The following is a 17029-nucleotide window of genomic DNA, read 5'->3' as shown; positions in this document are numbered from 1 at the left end:
CTGACCGAGCTATTAAACATCCAGTCGGTGTCACAGTAGGGTTAAGGCAGGCTCCCTGCCTGCCCTGGCTCCGTGTGGCTCCCAGAAGTGTCCAGGATTCCCTCTGGCTCCTAGGTGGAGGTGTGGCCACGGGGGCTCCATGCACTGTCCCCACCGTGAGCATTGGATCTCCAGCTCTTATTGGCCAGGAACTGCAGCCAATAAGAGCTGTGGGGGTGGCGTCTGCGGATGAGGGCTGTATGCAAAGCCACCTGGCTGCACCTCTGCCTAGGAGCTGGAGGGAAATGCTGGCCACTTCCAGAAGCCGCATGGTGTAAGAACTCACTGAACTCACTCCTGCACCCCAACCCCCTGCCCCAGGTTGGAACCTCTCTTGCACCCAAACTCCCTCCCAGAGCCCACATCCCCTACCTTACTCTAAACCCCCCAGCCCCACACCAGAGCCCGCACCCCCATCCAGAGCCCTCACCCCCCCCCCACACTCCAAATCCTTGCCCCAGCCAGTAACCCCCCCCGCACCCTGAACCCCTCATTTCTGGCCCCATCCTGGAGCCTGAACCCCCCCAAACTCCAACCCCCTGCCCAGCCTGGTGAAAATGAGCGAGGGTGGGGGAGAGCGAGCAAGCGACGGAGGGAAGGGGGATGGAGAGAGTGTGGGTGGGGCCTTGGAGAAGGGGTGGGGCCTCAGGAAGGGGTGGGACAGGACAGGGGTGTTTGGTTTTCTGCAATCAGAAAGTTGACAACTTTAGATGCAGGGTGTGGGGGAGCACACTTCGTGATAGTCCTACACTAGGGAAATGTAGAAAAATATTCTCACTGGTGCTGCAGGTTGAGCACTGTGTTAGCACTGGTTTGAGTCCTAGTATGGGTAAGGTTTTGGCATCTTCTGCGGTTTTTACCACTAGGTCAAGAACAGCCTGTGGAACTTAACTACAAAATCATTCTGCCTCCCAAATGCCACAAATGAGCACTATTGCTTCTTGGAAGTAGAGCTGGTCCAAAAAAAAAAAAATCGTGCAAACTTTTTTATAAAAATGGGCTTTATTTCAAAGTTGAAAACTTAGGGGGATTAATTTTTCTCATTTTTTTTCAATGAAAAAGACAAAATCTGGAAAACCAAAACATATTGGGGTTTTTTCTTTTGGTATTTTTTCCCCTTTCTTCTTCTTTTTCTTCTGTCTGTTTCTCTTTCTCTTTCTCTCTCCCTCTTTCTTCTTTCTTTCACTTTTTCAGAAGCAGAAAAGGAAAAAATTGGAAGAGTGGAGAAAGAGGAAGACCAGGGAGTGGGGAGAGAAAAAAACAAAAATAGAAAAACCAAAAATTGTTCATCTTAGGTTTTAAAACATTTTTTCTTTTACATTTTGAATTTTCTTTTGTGAAAAATGTTGAAAACATGAATTCAGAAAATATTACAAACATATTTATCATTTTTGACTAGCTCTATCTGGAAGAAACATTGGGGATTTTCAGTGTCCAGCTCTGGGTACTTCAGGCCTGCCCTTCACACATCCCCTGCTTTCCGATAAATGGAACTTTCCAAATCTCATGTTACCCCTCTGGATAGAACAGAGCTCACTTTTTCCCCAAGTGTGATTTGAAAGTTAAAATAGAGGTAAAGGAAAGAGACAATGTTCAAGCACCATGTCAAAATAAACTCTTTCAGACACTTCCTCTTTCTCCCGAGAAGTGTGCCTTTTATCCTATATATCTTCTTGTTTTAAAGGGAAAAAGATAATTGCCTAGTTTATATTGCATTCTTTGGACCCTAAAATTTCTAAAAAGACTGTTTCCATGAAGAAAAGGAGTACTTGTGGCACCTTAGAGACTAACCAATTTATTTGAGCATAAGCTTTTGTGAGCTACAGCTCACTTCATCGGATGCATACTGTGGAAAGTGTAGAAGATCTTTTTATACACACAAATACAGACAGGCATCATCTTCCTTTCCAAATGCAAACAGATGGACATCGTACCAAAAGGACTGAAGGTAAAAAATCCGTTACAATCTACATAGCACACAGACTATGCTGACAGCTTGTGCCACGTGCTCTCAAAGAAACTGCGGAACCACCTGATCAACATCCTCTACAGCAAACAGGGAAAGATAAAGAATGAGCTCTCAAAATGGATACTCTCATAAAAAACCAACCTTCCACACAAACTTCCTCGTGGCTGGACTTTACTAAAACTAGACAAGCCATTTACAAGACACACTTTGGTTCTCTACAAAAGAAAAAGGACACTAAACTTTCTAAACTACTACATGCCACAAGGGGCCACAGCAATGGTTCCCTCAACCCACCCAGCAATATTGTTAACTTATCCAACTATACTCTTAGACCATCAGAAGCAGCTGTCCTATCTCGGGGCCTTTCCTTCTGCCCCTCCACCCCCACGAATATGATACAGTTCTGTGGTGACCTAGAATCCTATTTTCGATGTCTCCGACTCAAGGAATATTTCCAACATACCTCTGAACAACATACTAATCCACAGAGACCTCCCTACCAACACTACAAAAAGAAGGATTCTAGGTGGACTCCTCCTGAAGGTCGAGACAGCAGACTGGACTTCTACATAGAGTGCTTCTGCCGACGTGCATGGGCTGAAATTGTGGAAAAGCAGCATCACTTGCCCCATAACCTCAGCCGTGCGGAACACAATGCCATCCACAGCATCAGAAACAACTCTGACATCATAATCAAAAAGGCTGACAAAGGAGGTGCTGTTGTTATCATGAATAGGTCGGAATATGAACAAGAGGCTGCTTGGCAGCTCTCCAACACCACTTTCTACAAGCCATTACCCTCTGATCCCGCTGAGGGTTACCGAAAGAAACTACACCACCTACTACAGGACAAGCCTAACAAAGGAAATAACAGAACGCCACTAACCGTCACCTTCAGCTCCCAACGAAAACCCCTCCAACGCATTATTAAGGATCTACAACCTATCCTGAAGGATGACCCAACACTCTCACAAATCTTGGGAGACAGGCCAGTCCTTGCCTACAGACAGCCCCCCAACCTGAAGCAAATACTCACCAGCAACCACATACCACACAACAGAACCACTAACCCAGGAACTTATCCTTGCAACAAAGCCCGTTGCCAACTGTGCCCACATATCTATTCAGGGGACACCATCACAGGGCCTAATAACATCAGCCACACTATCAGAGGCTCGTTCACCTGCACATCCACCAATGTGATATATGCCATCATGTACCAGCAATGCCCCTCTGCCATGTACATTGGTCAAACTGGACAGTCTCTACATAAAAGAATAAATTGGGCACAAATCAGATGTCAAGAATTATAACATTCATAAACCAGTCGGAGAACACTTCAATCTCTCTGGTCACGCGATTACAGACATGAAAGTTGCGATATTACAACAAAAAAACTTCAGATCCAGACTCCAGCGAGAGACTGTTGAATTGGAATTCATTTGCAAATTGGATACAATTAACTTAGGCTTGAATAGAGACTGGGAGTGGCTAAGTCATTATGCAAGGTTACCTATTTCCCCTTGTTTTTTCCTACCCCTCCCCCCCCCCCCCCCGACGTTCTTGTTAAACCCTGGATTTGTGCTGGAAATGGCCCACTTTGATTATCATACACATTGTAAGGAGAGTGATCACTTTAGATAAGCTATTACCAGCAGGAGAGTGGGTGGGGGGAGGTATTTCTTCATGCTTTGTGTGTATAAAAAGATCTTCTACACTTTCTACAATGTGCATCCGATGAAGTGAGCTGTAGCTCACGAAAGCTTATGCTCAAATAAATTGGTTAGTCTCTAAGGTGCCACAAGTACTCCTTTTCTTTTTGCGAATACAGACTAACACGGCTGCTACTCTGAAACCTGTTTCCATTGGGGTGTAGGAGGAGGCTCCGGGCTGGGGCAGAGGGTTGGGTTTTGGGTACAGGGGGTGAGGGCTCCAGCTAGGGATGCGGGCTCTGGGGTGAGGCCGGGGATGAGGAGTTTGGGGTGCAGGCTACCCAGGGGCTGGGGCCAGAGGAGGGTGGGGCCTGGGGCAGAGCGGAGGTTGAGCACCCCCCCAGGAACTCAGGAAGTTGATGCCTCTGCTTAAAGAACTAATGAGGTGACATAAGGAAACCCCCTCCGCCAACATAATGGTCGTATAAGTAGTTTACAAGATGGAAAAATAGAAAAGCATTTGTTAGGGAGGACTAAATTGAATATTTAGATTCAGATGATATTCAGACATGAAATGGAATAATATGCTGTCTCCCCACAACCCACACTCAGCAACTCCCTCCCAATTTCAAAACTCCTCTTCTGGGACCCCAGCATCCCCTTGCTTGCAATAAGCACTAGGACATCCCCTTACTCATGATGTCTTCTGGGAAGGTTCTTGGTGGCCTGAAACCCACTTACCGGGTCGGGTGGTCCATTATGTCTCCTCCCCAGCAGTCTGGGAGGCTCTGGGTGGCTGCTTCCTCTAGGAGCATCCTTTTCTGAAGGAGCTATCTCATGCAAATGCTATCTTCCAAGCCACAGGGATTTTTTTTGAGAGAGAGGCTGAAGGTCACCTCCCTATGCTACAACTACAGTGCACGACTAATTCCTTTTACTACTGCCATATGGGCTTTGGAGATGTGAAGTGGCCCAGATACTCTTGCACATGGAAGCCAGAGAAACTCCCACCACCACAATGAAGTGTTTTATGGATACATTCTGTCATGTTTATGCAGGAGTAATGGGTACATAAGCCACTTACTCCTAAGTAAACCGGCTCCACAAAGGTCTGACCAGCCGTCAACAGGTCAAGCTTGATGTGGAAAGAATGCTGAGCACTCTGTAGATGAGTGGTGCAGAGCTACCTAGTGGAAACAGCGAGCTAGTGTAATAGAGCAATCACTCCCCTTCTTGATCCAATGTGTGCCCCCTGCCTTTGTCTCTTCCCAGCACAGTGGCAGTGCTTGGTACTCACAGAACAACTGTAAGGTGGAGAGAGGGGCAGAAGCCAGATCCTTGAAATGTTAACCACCCAGACACCAAATTGTATCTGTTGGCGGTGTGTATGTGGAGGTTGTCACAAGTGGCGTTTTTAGCTTTTCTTCCACACCCAGTTGTCTTTATGGGATCATGACAACTAACACGGAGTTAAACATGACTTTGAACTCAGCATAGATTGTTATGTTTAACATTGTCAGTGGGTCATGGGTAGCCCTAGGCCATCCCCACCTACCCTGAGTGCTGTCATGTTTAACGTGGTGTTAGTTACCATGATGCCTCAGGATTTTGTTCTCACACAGTGTAATTTTCCAGTGTAGGCAAACCCTGACTGCACCTGATACCTCTCCTGGCTGACAACTGTGTTTTCAGATCTGGGAATATATGGAAGAGGAGTGTGGCCCTTTTAAGGTCTCCATTATTTATCCACAGAGCATCCTTTTGAAGAGTCAGAAAGGCACATTTGCTCCTAAGTAGTATCTCCTCTTTACCAATATAATCTCCAGGAGCCTATGGGTGGAGCCACAGACTCTGCTTTGTTGGAGAGCAGTTGAAAAGTTTGCGTTGAGCAACTCTGTGGCCATCCCTGAAGAGGTGATAACTCCCTGCAGGACACAACTATTTCTGTAGTCACTGTTGTTTGTTTAAGCACCAATCCTAAACTCTGGGTGTTTTACAGCAATGTCATACAAAAAAATTAAAATCTCATTACACAATGAGTGAACTTAAAAGACTGCCAGCATGAACAATATGAAAAGTAACCCCCCTGAATTTCAATACCTACTGTCTAATCCTTTCCTTCAAATCCCCTGCTCCTGAACTGCCTGCAGGAGGAGGTGAGGTTTGCAGTGTGTCCAGGTGGTTAATAAATCTAATGCTCTGTATCTATGGAGCCAGGCTGGCTACATAGCTCCAGCCCGGCTCTGTGCCATGGAATGACAGAGCCAGCCTTTGTTTCTTACTAAAGGGATGAATAAATTGTGCTCAGGGAACTACACTCGATAGTCTTAATTTCCCTGCTTGGATTTCTCATTAGAAAATCCATTGTCATGATGTCTTCTACCCATTTTATAAGTTAGACTGCTAGTGACTGTATTGCAATATTGCTTTCCTGTGATTTCCCAAACATTTGAAATACTATAACTTCTTTCTCAATATCTGAAAAAACTAATGAATGAGAAAGCAACATATTCCAGTTAGAATACAGTTCTGAAATTGATCAGAATTCAAAAGAACGTGAAACAGTCTTTTATTCAGTGGTGTTACAGGTTAGACTTGTGAATGATGTTAACAGTACTGGCAATAATAGCTTGGGATGGCTGGTACTCTAATCACCCTGGCTCTTGTAGGCTGGACTGGTATTTTAATCACCCTAGTACTAATAAGGCTGGACTGGTTGGTATTGTTATGGCACTAAGAGCCTGGATAGATGGTATTTTAATCAGCCTGGACCATAGCCTAGAAATGCTAATTTTTACACTTTTTTTCCTTTTAAAAATAATGAGAGCAATACCCTAGCTTTTATCATTTACAAACAATTGGAAATAATTTTTATAATTAAAAAAAAGATCAGCTTTGGGAGCCTTTGTCCCAGCCCCTATTAGGTGCATTTCTCTTGTCCTGGGTTCTTTTACGTATATTCGTTCTTCTCATTTGTCCTCTTCCTTTCCTGTGCTGGCCCTTTAAATCTGAGCAAATGAATTACTTGAAGAGACCTGTGGAATTCCAAACCTGTGGAATGAACTGTTGGAAAAAAGTTTCATATAACTGATAATACTGATGTGTATACTTCTTCTAGCCATAACTTATAGGGCCCCATCTGTACTGTAATATATTGCCTTGAATAGCTGATGCCCTTTTGTGTAGAACATTAGGGTATTGTTGCCTTTATTTTATTTTAGGTCTGAGGAATGTGGGAGGTAAAATATGTGGGTAGAAGTGAGGTAGTGCTTTGAAACCTAAGGAGTCTGTGCAAGTCAACTGGGTTTCTAGGAGCCAGCACAGAATGTCTGTTCAAACATTTGCAGTTGTAGGAGAACTGTGGAGGAGGGAGTGAGGAGACTTTCCAGCTGGAGGCGTTTTTGTCCAGGCGGGCTGAAGTTGCCAAGAAAGGTCTCTCCAGACTCCAGAGACTGGTCTATCAAGGATAAGGGAGGTTGGGGCTGCCCAGAGGGTAGCAGTGAGACTGTATTGGGAGAACATCAGAAAACTGGGGTGTGAAATGAGTAGGCTTGTCAGGATTGGATTTAAATAGATAGATGTCAATAAATGTTGATTTCAGGTGACACACTGAAATTGATGGAAAATATTATCCATCCATCGGTAACAGTTGGTGAGAGTGCAGCCCCCACACCTTGCACCTGCAGGGATCAGGTGTCTGACCCTGCAGCAGCACAAAAAGCCCTCTGCACCTCTGCTGTCAAGGACCCAATCTCCCCAGGCAGGAGCCATTCAGCAGTAGGGTGGCCTCCTTTGGGGCCGGGGGCTTGTCCTCCTCCTTGCAGTCCTAGCCTAGGGTCTCTTCTCTGCCCTGCCAGGACTGCTGCCTTCCCCGCATCTTACACCGGGAGGGATCCAATTTCATTCAGCCTTTGGCCATGCAGGGAGCCCTTTACCAGCTCATGCACTCATCAGCCAGGAGTGTGGAAGCCATCCCTGAGCAGGGCCTGCTCAGCAGCGGGGTAGCCTCCCCTCTGGCTAAGGGCTCCTCCTCCTCCTTGCAGTGCTGGCCAGGGATCTCTGTTCTGCTGGGCCAGGCAGTCTCCCCCATGCCTTGCATCTGGATGTCTTGGGCCCCTCAGTTGAGCAAGGACCCCCCTGAAACTCTCCTGTGAGCGCTGCCCTAATCCTACCCCCAACCCTACATCCCCTTAATTTCCTGAAAATGTAAAAATCAAAATTGTTAAACATAAAATTTAAAAAATCTTAATTAAAAATAGATATTAACTATTGAAATTACAAAAAAGAATTCTGCAAAGCCTAGACATAAGAGTTTCCAGGGCTTGATAAGAAAAGTGGACACTTCCAGATGATCAGTTCCAGAGTTCATTCCTAGGTTTTAATTGTAAATAATAAATTAAAAGTTTATTAAATAAGTCTGGAGCAGTGGTGAATGGGGGTTTCTGCAGCAGCCTTCAAACAAGTACAATACCTATCCTGTAACAAGGGAACAGAAGCACGGTGCCTCAAGGTAAAATTTCCAAGTGAGAAGCGTGGTGGTGGCAGAAGGTAACTGAAACTGGGTTGTAGGAGACATGGGGTCATGAGACCTCTTTATTACTGCTTATCATATAAATAGGGCAGGAAGGGGACCTCGAGATGTCATCTAGTTCATCCCCCCTACACTGATCCAAGACCATATATACTTAGACCAGCCATGACACCTGTTTTTAAAAACCCCCAATGATCAGGATTCCACAACCTCCCATGGAAGTCTATTCCAGTGCTTAACTATCCTTATAGTTTAAAAGTTTTTCCTAATATCTAACAGAAATATCCCTTGTTGCAGATTAAGTCAATTACTACTTGTTCTACCTTCAGAGGACATGGAAAGCAGTTGATCTCTGTCCTTTTTATAACAGCCCTTAACATATCTGAAGACTTATCAGGTCCCCCTCCAGTCTTGTTTTCTCAAGATTAACCGTGTCCATTTTTAAAATTCTGTCTTCATGGGTATGATTTTTCTGAAACTTTAATCATTTTTGTTGCTCTCCTTTGGACTCTCTCCAATTTGTCCACATCTTTCTTAAGGTGTGGGGAACAGAACCCGACACAGTACTCCAGCTGAGACCTTACCAATGCCAAGCTGAATGGGACAATTTCCTCCCATGTCTTATAGTATTTGTGCATGTTACCACTTCTTATAGGATTCCTTTTTGATTTTTCATGTCATTAAAGAGCTCCTGATGAACCTGTATTGGCCTCTTACTGTTCTTTCTTTCCTTCACATTGGAATAGTTTGCTGTTGTGCCTTTTATGTGGTCTTTTTGAGAAACTGCCAGCTCTCCTGGACTCCCTTTTCCCTCTGATTTTTTTCGTGTGGGCCCGTACATACCAATTATCTGAGTTGTTAATGTATGCTTTTTTGAAGTCCTTTGTCCTTATTCTGCAGCTCTCACTTCTTCCTTTCTTTAGAATCATGAAATCTATCATTTCATGATCGCTTTCATCCAAAATACCTTCAACCTTCAGATCTGCAACCAATTCATTCCTGTTAGTCAGAATCAAGTCCCACGGGTTACTTCCTCCATCTTCTGAAACAAAAAGTTGTCTCCAACACCTTCCAAGGACCTATTGTGCATTTTGTGTTTTGCCGTATTACTTTTCCAACAGATATCTAGGTAGTTAAAGTTCCCCATTACTACCAGGTGGTGTGTTTTGGATATTTCTGTTGTGCTAGAAAGGACTCCGACTCCTCCTCCTGATTTTTGGGGTCCCTAGTAGACTCCTACCATGATGTGGTCCCCCATTTTCCCCCTTCTGTCTTCACCCAGAGACTTTCAACTGATCTGCCTCTCATCTCCTTCTGGACCTCAGAACAAGTGTATGGGTATGTCTACACTACGGAATAAGGTCGAATCTATAGAAGTCAGTTTTTTAGAAATCGGTTTTATATATTCGAGTGTGTGTGTCCCCACAGAAAATGCTCTAAGTGCATTAAGTGCATTAACTCGGCGGAGTGCTTCCATAGTACCGAGGCTAGAGTCGACTTCTGTAGCTATCCCACAGTTCCCGCAGTCTCCGCTGCCCATTGGAATTCTGGGTTGAGATCCCAATGCCTGATGGGGCTAAAACATTGTCGCGGGTGGTTCTGGGTACATATCGTCAGGCCCCCGTTCCCTCCCTCCCTCCGTGAAAGCAAGGGCAGACAATCGTTTCGCGCCTTTTTTCCTGAGTTACCTGTGCAGACGCCATACCACGGCAAGCGTGGAGCCCACTCAGGTACTGTCACCGTATGTCTCCTGCGTGCTGGCAGACGCGGTACGGCATTGCTACACAGTAGCAGCAATCCATTGCCTTCTGGCAGCAGACGGTGCAATACGACTGGTAGCCGTCATCGTCATGTCCGAGGTGCTCCTGGCCACGTCGGCTGGGAGCGCCTGGGCAGACATGGGCGCAGGGACTAAATTTGGAGTGACCTGACCAGGTCATTCTCTTTAGTCCTGCAGTCAGTCCTATTGAACCGTCTTATGGTGAGCAGGCAGGCGATACGGATTGCTAGCAGTCGTATTCTACCATCTTCTGCCGGGAAGGCAAGAGATGAGGATGGCTAGCAGTCGTACTGTACCATCTTCTGCCGAGCAGCCATGAGATGTGGATGGCATGCAGTCCTTCTGCACCATCTGCTGCTAGCCAAAGATGTAAAAGATAGATGGAGTGGATCAAAACAAGAAATAGACCAGATTTGTTTTGTACTCATTTGCTTCCCCCCCTCCCCTGTCTAGGGGACTCATTCCTCTAGGTCACACTGCAGTCACTCACAGAGAAAGTGCAGCGAGGTAAATGTAGCCATGTATCAATCAGAGGCCAGGCTAACCTCCTTGTTCCAATAAGAACAATAACTTAGGTGTACCATTTCTTATTGGAACCCTCCGTGAAGTCCTGCCTGAAATACTCCTTAATGTAAAGCCACCCCTTTGTTGATTTTAGCTCCCTGAAGCCAACCCTGTAAGCCGTGTCGTCAGTCACCCCTCCCTGCGTCAGAGCAACGGCAGACAATCGTTCCGCGCCTTTTTTTCTGTGCGGACGCCATACCAAGGCAAGCATGGAGGCCGCTCAGCTCACTTTGGCAATTAGGAGCACATTAAGCACCACACGCATTATCCAGCAGTATATGCAGCACCGGAACCTGGCAAAGCGATACCGGGCGAGGAGGCGATGTCAGCGCGGTCACGTGAGTGATCAGGACATGGACACAGATTTCTCTGAAAGCATGGGCCCTGCCAATGCATGCATCATGGTGCTAATGGGGCAGGTTCATGCTGTGGAACGCCGATTCTGGGCTCGGGAAACATGCACAGACTGGTGGGACCGCATAGTGTTGCAGGTCTGGGACGATTCCCAGTGGCTGCGAAACTTTCGCATGTGTAAGGGCACTTTCATGGAACTTTGTGACTTGCTTTCCCCTGCCCTGAAGCGCATGAATACCAAGATGAGAGCAGCCCTCACAGTTGAGAAGCGAGTGGCGATAGCCCTGTGGAAGCTTGCAACGCCAGATAGCTACCGGTCAGTTGGGAATCAATTTGGAGTGGGCAAATCTACTGTTGGGGCTGCTGTGATGCAAGTAGCCCACGCAATCAAAGATCTGCTGATATCAAGGGCAGTGACCCTGGGAAATGTGCAGGTCATAGTGGATGGCTTTGCTGCAGTGGGATTCCCTAACTGTGGTGGGGTCATAGACGGAACCCATATCCCTATCTTGGCACTGGAGCACCAAGCCGCCGAGTACATAAACCGCAAGGGGTACTTTTCAATAGTGCTGCAAGCTCTGGTGGATCACAAGGGATGTTTCACCAACATCAACGTGGGATGGCCGGGAAAGGTACATGACGCTCGCATCTTCAGGAACTCTGGTCTGTTTCAAAAGCTGCAGGAAGGGACTTTATTCCCAGACCAGAAAATAACTGTTGGGGATGTTGAAATGCCTATATGTATCCTTGGGGACCCAGCCTACCCCTTAATGCCATGGCTCATGAAGCCGTACACAGGCAGCCTGGACAGTAGTCAGGAGCTGTTCAACTACAGGCTGAGCAAGTGCAGAATGGTGGTAGAATGTGCATTTGGACATTTAAAGGCGCGCTGGCGCAGTTTACTGACTCGCTTAGACCTCAGCGAAACCAATATTCCCACTGTTATTACTGCTTGCTGTGTGCTCCACAATATCTGTGAGAGTAAGGGGGAGACGTTCATGGCGGGGTGGGAGGTTGAGGCAAATCGCCTGGCTGCTGGTTACGCGCAGCCAGACACCAGGGCGGTTAGAAGAGCACAGGAGGGCGCGGTACGCATCAGAGAAGCTTTGAAAACCAGTTTCATGACTGGCCAGGCTACGGTGTGAAAGTTCTGTTTGTTTCTCCTTGATGAAACCCCCCGCCCCTTGGTTCACTCTACTTCCCTGTAAGCTAACCACCCGCCCCTCCTCCCTTCAATCACCGCTTGCAGAGGCAATAAAGTCATTGTTGCTTCACATTCATGCATTCTTTATTCATTCATCACACAAATAGGGGAATGACTACCAAGTTAGCCCAGAAGGGGTGGTGGAGGAGGGAAGGAAAATGCCACACAGCACTTTAAAAGTTTACAACTTTAAAATTTATTCAATGCCAGCCTTCTTTTTTTGGGGCAATCCTCTGTGGCGGAGTGGCTGGTTGGCTGGTGGCCCCCCCACCGCGTTCTTGGGAGTCTGGGTGTGGAGGCTATGGAACTTGGGGAGGAGGGCGGTTGGTTACACAGGGGCTGTAGTGGCAGTCTGTGCTCCAGCTGCCTTTGCTGCAGCTCAACCATACACTGGAGCATACTGGTTTGGTCCTCCAGCAGCCTCAGCATTGAATCCTGCCTCCTCTCATCACGCCGCCACCACATTTGAGCTTCAGCCCTCTCTTCAGCCTGCCACTTACTCTCTTCAGCCCGCCACCTCTCCTCCCGGTCATTTTGTGCTTTCCTGCACTCTGACATTATTTGCCTCCACGCATTCGTCTGTGCTCTGTCAGTGTGGGAGGACAGCATGAGCTCGGAGAACATTTCATCTCGAGTGTGTTTTTTTTCTTTCTAATCTTCACTAGCCTCTGGGAAGGAGAAGATCCTGTGATCATTGAAACACATGCAGCTGGTGGAGAAAAAAAAAAGGGACAGCGGGATTTAAAAAGACACATTTTATAAAACAGTGGCTACACTCTTTCAGGGTAAACCTTGCTGTTAACATTACATACATAGCACATGTGCTTTCGTCACAAGGTCGCATTTTGCCTCTCCCCACCGCGTGGCTACCCCCTCAACCCTCCACCCTCCCCATGGCTAACAGCAGGGAACATTTCTGTTTAGCCACAGGCAAACAGCCCAGGAGGAACGGGCTCCTCTGAGGGTCCCCTTAAGAAAAGCACTCTATTTCAACCAGGTGACCATGAATTATATCTCACTCTCCTGAGGATAACACAGAGAGATAAAGAACGGATGTTGTTTGAACGCCAGCAAACATACACTGCAATGCTTTGTTGTACAATGATTCCCGAGTACGTGTTACTGGCCTGGAGTGGTAAAGTGTCCTACCATGAAGGACGCAATAAGGCTGCCCTCCCCAGAAACCTTTGCAAAGGCTTTGGGAGTAAGTACATCCAGGAGAGCTGCGAATGCCAGGGCAAAGTAATCCTTTCACATGCTTGCTTTTAAACCACGTATAGTATTTTAAAAGGTACACTCACCGGAGGTCCCTTCTCCGCCTGCCGGGTCCAGGAAGCAGCCTTGGGTGGGTTCAGGGGGTACTGGCTCCAGGTCCAGGGTGAGAAACAGTTCCTGGCTGTCGGGAAAACCGGTTTCTCCGCTTGCTTGCTGTGAGTTATCTACAACCTCATCATCATCATCATCATCTTCTTCATCTCCAAAACCTGCTTCCGTGTTGCCTCCATCTCCATTGAAGGAGCCAAACAACACGGCTGGGGTAGTGGTGGCTGAACCCCCTAAAATGGCATGCAGCTCATCATAGAAGCGGCATGTTTGGGGCTCTGACCCGGAGCGGCCATTCGCCTCTCTGGTTTTCTGGTAGGCTTGCCTCAGCTCCTTAAGTTTCACGCGGCACTGCTTCGTGTCCCTGTTATGGCCTCTGTCCTTTATGCCCTGGGAGATTTTGACAAAGGTTTTGGCATTTCGAAAACTGGAACGGAGTTCTGATAGCATGGATTCCTCTCCCCAAACAGCGATCAGATCCCGTACCTCCCGTTCGGTCCATGCTGGAGCTCTTTTGCGATTCTGGGACTCCATCATGGTCACCTCTGCTGATGAGCTCTGCATGGTCACCTGCAGCTTGCCACTCTGGCCAAACAGGAAATGAGATTCAAAAGTTCGCGGTTCTTTTCCTGTCTACCTGGCCAGTGCATCTGAGTTGAGAATGCTGTCCAGAGCGGTCACAATGGAGCACTCTGGGATAGCTCCCGGAGGCCAATACTGTCGAATTGTGTCCACAGTACCCCAAATTCGAGCCGGCAAGGCCGATTTAAGCGCTAATCCACTTGTCAGGGGTGGAGTAAGGAAATCGATTTTAAGAGCCCTTTAAGTCAAAATAAAGGTCTTCATCGTGTGGACGGGTGCAGGTTTACATCAATTTAACGCTGCTAAATTCGACCTAAAGTCCTAGTGTAGACCAGGGCTAAGTATTCTTGATATACTGTGCAACACCAACACCTCGTCCCTTTTTTCCCTGGCTATCCTTCCTGAACAAGTTATCTTCCTGTAAGCCAATGTTCCAGTTATGGGATTATCCCACCAAGTCTCAGTGATGCCAGTTAAGTCATAATTTTGTTTGTGTATTAAGAATGGTAGTTTTTTCTGTTTATTCCCCATACTCCTTGCATTTGTATAGACATCTAAGATATTGAGCAGATTGCCACAGTGTTTTCCCTTTTGTTGCTCCTTTGAACCTATTGTAATTTTCCATATATAAGAATATATATGATAATATATATACTCTTAATATAAGAAGTTAATTTGGACTGTCAACAATTCTGTTTGCCATTCAAAATGTTAGTAACTAATTGGTTGAATATGTATTTATCTCAAAGTATACACTAAATCTTAACTATCATACAGTTCACTTGTGTAACAAGTTGGTTTTAAATTATGATTAAGGTTGAGGTTGCAAAGAGAGTCTCTTTATAAGCCCTATGTTTGTGTCCTGTAACAGAAAATTGGTTTGGTTTCTTTTTCCGCCCTGCCTATCCTTCCTGTGCAAGCTATCCCCCTGCAAACCTATGCTCCAGTCATGAGATTTATTCAACCACGTCGCAGTGATGCCAGTTAAGGCATAATATAGTTGATGTAGTAAAACTTCCAGTTCTTCCTGTTTATTCCCCATACTCTTTACACAAATGCAAGGACATCTAAAACGTTGAGCCGATCTCCCCAGTGTTTTCCCTCTTGTTGCTCCTGTGACCCTATTTTAATTTTGTGTCCCTCCCTTTCCACCACAACACCGAGCTCTCTGTTATAATTGGCTTTCTTTATACATCCCTGTAGGTTTTTGTGACCTGCCTCCTTTGAACCAAGTTGAAAGCCTTCCTCATTAAGTTGGTGACTTGGTGTACAAAGATGCTGTTCCTCTTGGTCAGGTGGACCCCATCTCTCCGCAGCAGTCCTCCTTCCCGGAACAGCATCTCATGGTCAAGGAGGCCAAAGCCTTCCCGTCAATACCTTCTGTTCAGTCATGCATTCATCTGCATTCTATCTGGGCCCTTATCCTCAGTGAGGAGACTGGATCAGAATATAGCATAGTTCCCTCAGAGTTACACTAACTTTCAGAGCAGAAGCAAAAGAAGTCAGCCTCCCACCTTGGGCAAGAGACAGGCAACAGAATTTTTTAATAACAGCGGTAGGGTCATAGTGAAGATCAGGAGCACTCTGACATTGACATCTACCGTCAGCTGCAATGACACTATCAGTATGTTTTTTTTACTGTCACAGGTGTTAGTCTGTAAAAAAAAAAAAAAAGCTATTCAATTCTCCTACAGTACAAACTTTAGCCACATAAAACAAAAGAGAGGGGCCACAGTTCTCTAGATTCGGGTAGGAATTCTAAGTCCCAAACTTTAGGCCAGTCTCCTGTGATCCTGACAGATACCCTTGCCAACTTGGAAAAGAAGAACCAAACTCAGGACACAACTGATAAACACGTTTAATACTTAGGTTTCCGATAGCCATGATTTAATCAACATAAAAAATTCCTCTAAATAATAATCTGAAGAGTATGAAAGCACAAACACTTCTTAAGTGAGAAAGCTAAGAGTGGAATAGCAAAGAGGTTCACAAAAGCTACCATGAAGAGAGAAGTTTTCATGATTTGAAAAAATCCCACTGAAAAACCTGTGCTTTTTAGTGTAAGTGTAAGCATTGTCAAACACAATAGAATTGTGCAAGCATAAGACAGACAGAAAGAGAAACTGATTAGTTTCATTTCACAGGTTGAGAGAAATGCAAAAAGTGAACAAACAGCATAAAAGGTGAAGTCATTTTGATTTAAAAAAAAACTTTACTATCTGATCAGTTAATGCAAATGGAGATATTTTTAAATAGCACTTCTGTCTCGACAGTTGTATTTTAAAATTAAATTTTGATGTGGCATCCTCACTTTGTGCATTTTACTTTATGCAACAGATAATCTAAAAAAAACCCCAAACTGCCATTTTTCTGTGCTGTTGAAATCTGAGACTAGTCAGGACCATATCTCTTTAAAAAAAAGAGAGAGAGAGAGCGAGAGCTGGCAGGGGAGAGCTAAAGCCTCTGCTGCATTAAACTTGTTTGGCTACATTGAGGCTGCAGCAGTGGTCACGCATTATGCTGAAATCTGCTGATTTTACAAAAGGGGGAAGAGGGACAAGATTGTTTTGAGTCCAGATGCTGTCAAACACCAGCAACTAATGGAAGAAATGGCATAATGAACAGGCCAGTATGTGAAAGCAGTTTATGAAGAAATAGCTAAATACAGTGGTTTGTCCTGTCTGATCATCTGATGCTGTAAGTACTAGCACGATACAGGGTTGCTCAGTCACTGCAGTTGTTTGTGTGAGATGTTTTATGGGTATCATGATGCTATTAGCATTCATTGTGATAGAAACCAGAGGCTTTGGCATATTTAATAGAGTATTTAGCTGAATGGCTATTGTCTATGTTGTCTACAGAATCTCTGGATGACTCATAAGCTGCAGTGCGCTAGCGGTGTGGATGGAACAAGGATTTGCACATTAGCTTGCCTCTCCATTTCATAGCTTTGTGTCTTTGTTGCACTGTATTGTGAGAAATGTTAGTATATTGCTGCAGTACTATGCATGTAAAGAGGCCTGTTTCTGAA

At 45.7% G+C, this 17029-nt stretch overlaps 1 protein-coding gene across 4 annotated transcripts in view; it reads left to right on the top strand.

Moving 5' to 3' along the window:
• SACS (sacsin molecular chaperone) overlaps positions 1 to 17029 on the top strand; it is a 264410-nt gene that overhangs the window by 112864 nt on the left and 134517 nt on the right. For 3 of the 4 annotated variants that reach the window (XM_075127383.1, XM_048845726.2, XM_075127372.1), the window contains exon 1: positions 16440 to 16695. The exons of the other annotated variant lie outside the window; for it this stretch is intronic. The gene's annotated coding sequence lies outside the window, so the exon portion shown is untranslated. Of the gene's footprint in view, positions 1 to 16439; positions 16696 to 17029 lie in introns of those variants that run through there. 4 annotated transcript variants of the gene reach the window in all.

This window comes from Caretta caretta, chromosome 1 (assembly GCF_965140235.1).
Source record: "Caretta caretta isolate rCarCar2 chromosome 1, rCarCar1.hap1, whole genome shotgun sequence".
Taxonomy (NCBI): Eukaryota; Metazoa; Chordata; order Testudines; family Cheloniidae; genus Caretta; species Caretta caretta.
The sequence above is the reverse complement of the archived record's forward strand: the minus strand, read 5'-3'. Positions and strand labels throughout refer to the sequence as shown.